Source organism: Corvus brachyrhynchos, unplaced genomic scaffold (genome assembly GCF_000691975.1).
Source record: "Corvus brachyrhynchos isolate BGI_N302 unplaced genomic scaffold, ASM69197v1 scaffold22, whole genome shotgun sequence".
NCBI lineage: Eukaryota > Metazoa > Chordata > Aves > Passeriformes > Corvidae > Corvus > Corvus brachyrhynchos.
This window is the reverse complement of record NW_008238355.1, coordinates 3,542,451-3,546,918: the sequence shown is the minus strand read 5'-3', so window position 1 is coordinate 3,546,918 and position 4,468 is coordinate 3,542,451. Positions and strand designations below refer to the sequence as shown.

Sequence of the window (4,468 nt, the reverse complement as noted above, 5' to 3'; positions counted from 1 at the left end):
CTTTCCACTTAAAGATTTTTTTCCCTGTCTTAAACTGCACATATATAGATGCACCAGGTATGCACACACATATATGAAACACAACATACATAAATGGACAAGCTGTCACTCGAGCACTGAAGACTGAAAACTTTTATTTGTGTGAATGAATGTTATACTGACTGTATCTGTTGACAAAGCATCAAAAGAACATCTGAACACTTATACCAAAAAAACATTACTCACACTACTATAACTGATGTCCATAATGGGCACAAGTGCAAGTCAGCATTTGAAATCTGTTCTCACTCCTCAGTGTAAGTGACAAATTATTTGAAATGGCAAAACTAAGAAAGAATTGGCATTTTCTGTTAAGTTAACCAAAACAAGGAATAGATGAGAAAATACGGAAGGTTTTCAGCTTCAAGAAACAGCTTCTACTTGTGTAGATCTTTTAATTTACTTTAGAAAACAAGATTATCCTCACACCAAGTCACAGGAAGATCTGCCAATAAAAAACAAACCACGATACACATTAGATGATATGCGAAGGAACACAAGCCTCACTCCCCCAAACACACTCAAATAACAGTTTGCCGACTCACTTCTTAAACCTCATCTCACCCCTTTGATAAGGAGAAAAAAAAAAGGGCATTAAGAACTTAAACCATTTAAGAAATTAGGTGAGATGTTTCCTTTTTCAAAACATTCTCAAGCTCTGCCCACTGTTGAACAACACAACAGGTAGCCGTAAACATTCACATACAGAAAGCAGAGCCAAAGAATACAAACACTGTATGAGGTCTCCATATTTCAATTTGAGAAAAAGTGTTCTGACTGTTCTCTGATACAGCAAGGAAATTAAATAAAGAGGAAGAAGGCATCACATATGGTCTCTAACCTATGCTCAGTACAGCTTCACATACAAAATGACCAAATGCATACTGGTATTACCAGGTCCTTTGTGTCCACATCTGAATGTTTTTCTCAAAGCCATACTCATCCACTTGAGACTTATTCATCTCCTCAAGTTCCTTTCAGAACACTATTTTAAATGAATTTTCTAGTCTTTCATGTCTCCCATCTCTTCATTTCCCATCTTGCTTTATATTCAGTTCAGATGTTTTCCCAAGACACAAACACAGAAGACAGATGAAAAATGCCCTCCCTCAGTACTTACTAATAAAACAGTCTTTAAATCTCTTTCCAAGAATTAGATTTTGAAAATGCAGCTCATCAAAAATACTCATCACATACCAACTTTTTTAAAGAACAATCCCAACACAGATCATCTAAAGAAATAACGTAAATAAGAAAACTCCTGAATTTTAGTCTAGAATGCCACCTCCTGTAGCCTTCATGAAGACTGCCAGACAGAGCATCTGCTCAGCAGCACCATAAACTGTGCCATGAATGTTCTCATCCCTTCTCACACAATTTACTGTTACTGCAGTGTGACAAAAAAAAAAAAAAATTGACCACCTCTGTCAGAAATTAGCAAAGCTGGCGAAGACAGACCATAAGGCTAAGAGGTTCTAAGGTTCTGTAGAGAGAATGTAGCTGACTTAATGCAATTTCTGAGTTTTTCTAGGATAGAGGTGTTCACAGATTTTTCAACAGGCACAAACCTGCAAGACTGATAGTATGAAAGGGCTACTTAAACTGAAAGTAAGCAAAGCACACCATACATAGTGGTGCTCACATGAAGCACTAGGAATTTTTGTAGTATCTGAGGTAGTAGTGGGAAATACAAAAAAAGCAAAGTTATTGAAAATAAACAGGGAGATAAAAAATTCTGAGACAGCAAACATGGAATGTATTTACTGAAACCAGGAACTGTAGTCATTAAAGAAAGAATGTCACTATTTTCCTGAGAGGAGAAAAGCTACGGAATCAGTCTTTTTACTGCTACAATGCCAACAGAAGGCAAGTCAGATATACGCTGCTTACCTCCTCTTCTACCAGGTGAGGTATAGTTCCAGTGCAATCCAGACAAACTGGTTGGAAGGCAAACAGCAAAATACTTAAGGTGTAAAAGAGCTTCCTTTCCCTCTTTCCGCTTCCCACTGCTCTTAAAAAGCTGCTATTGTTAGCAGTTAGTGATAGTAAAGACCAAACACAGCACCAGTTTTCGATGTTCTGACAAACAGACATCAGCAGAGGGCACCAAAAAGCAGAACAAGTTTCCTTATCTTTAAAGAGTGTAGTAAAAGAGGAACCTACCCGCTCCCAGGAGAAGATAAAGAGTAAAAAAAATGAAAACCATCCAGTTAAATCATAAACGTAGTCAAGTTCCGCCCATAGCAGCATTTAAATATTCTGTATTAGATTATTTAACTTGATATAAATTCTTATATAGTTTTAGGGAAAGAAGCCACAAGTTCTATTTCTGTATGAACTGACTAAGTCAAGCCTGTATCTTCCACAAGTTTCAACAATCAATCCTCCACAGTCAAAACAACTTTCTGACTGAAAATAGGAAAAAAGAAGTTCCACATCTTTCCTCTACCCTTATATCTGCCTTTCAAATCCTTCTGGGGCAAGAGCAGGTGGGGATGGTAAAGCTACGTACAAAGACCGAGAACTTTGCAAATCAAAGACTTGCTCTGTACAAATTCTCATTAGATTCCCTAGCAATTCAGCCCACGGAATTTCTACAAACAAACATGTATGACAGCTTTGACTTACAATGAGACTACAACTTCTTAGTACAAGACTACAGCTCAACAGCAGGTCTGAAGAAGTAACATCCCTTCCTAACTACACCATTTTTACACTTCAGTAAGACTTTGCTTAAAAACCGCCACAAATCTTAAAGACTTTCTTAGCAAAGAGTTGAAGAAGTAACTTGACTTCATCAACAGCATCACTTTAAATCATAAAAGTTATCTCTTATTATAAAGTGAATAAACTGTATCAAAAAATTCATTTAGACAAGCTGACACATAAACTTGACAAATCACAACAGTAACTGATTCAGGTAATACCAGTTTCTGAGTCAAATCCTTGTATTTCAGAAAAAGAAAAGACAATTATATACACCACTACAACTACAAAGCAAGGACTGCTCAACATGCACCTTTAATTTAGTATTTATTACACCTGTATTAATTAAAAAACCCCACGAAGTGAACCAGATGAGAATCAAATTAAGTTTAACCGGCTCTGTAAGTCCGTGAGATAATGAAGCACGATTCACAAAGCAGATTCATGAGACCTTTAGAAGACCCTTTTATTTACATACCACTTTTCACAATTAACACTTTTCACAAAAGTGTATCTCTAGTAACAGTTCCCCGAAAACTTTCTCCCCATGTTACTCTATGTGTGCATAGGTTTCGTTTTTTGCCAGAGATGTGGTGATTAAGGAAGATCAAAAACATTATCAACTATCACTAGCAATGCAATCTGATAAAGAACCTATTTGTTCTTCCATCTTGTACTTAATCCTCTAATGACTGCACCATCCTTTCTCTTACTGCACACATTAGTATCCAAATGCAGGTTTTTTACTCTCAGAACAGTGAGTCTCTATTACCACAGCTGCAATACCCCCTTGAAGGTACAAAAGATAATGTAATACGATGCTGCAAAGCAGTTAAGGAGTCTGTTGGGTCCGCAGATAGCAAGATCCCCGGGATGTGGATAAATATCATAAATTTGGCAAATACAACCAAAGCAGTTGCTTCAGTGAATGACATTTAAGAACAAGAGTATCATCAGCCACACCAAATCAATTGTAATGCAATTGTATTCAGAACCTGAATAACGCAGACTTCTAATAATCCTGTTCATCTTACCATTCCAGCTGCCCCACTGTACATGTGAAGAACTTATCAGGAAATACACATCTGCTTCTAATACTACCTCTAAAAATCTGTTTCAAAATGCAAATGCGATACATTCATAAACATTGTCATGACTTCAAGTTCAATGAACTTCTGTGTAAGTAATAACTAAGCTACTTGCTCTGAACTGTTACAACTTGAAACTGATGTCCTCAGTTAACATCTCAATGCACAGTCAGTTTAAAAACACACTTCTTAAGGAAACAAGATGCAACTTTACGGTTTAAGCATAAAAAAAAGAAATCCCCTTTGTGTCATTTTTGAATAGGAATTAACTCATGTGTACTGAAAAACACTGAATGCCCTAACATGTATGCTTGCTAACATCAGTGTTTACTTAAACAGCTGTCCTTTTGACTAATATAAGAAGATTAGAGATACCTAGAGACATCATTTTACTATACGGACGGTAGGACCTTCAGTGCTTCAGAAACACTTGCCACCGCCTTGCACATTGAACCTGCCTGTCTGAGGACAGCACACAGCACTGCAGTTCCGGAAAGTCTGTTAATTTTTAGGTTCCAGTTCTACCTTTTGTCAAGGCAGATAAAGCAACTTTAACAAGATCAGACAATTACACCCCTTCCCTAGCTCTCGTGCACCTCGCGGGCGGCCCCACGTGGAAGAAGCTCGGGCTCGCC

At 37.4% G+C, this 4,468-nt stretch overlaps 1 protein-coding gene across 2 annotated transcripts in view; it reads right to left on the bottom strand.

Annotated features, from left to right (window-relative positions):
• Window positions 1-4,468, bottom strand: part of RNF38 (ring finger protein 38) — a 90,162-nt gene that overhangs the window by 37,651 nt on the left and 48,043 nt on the right. The window lies entirely within an intron of this gene.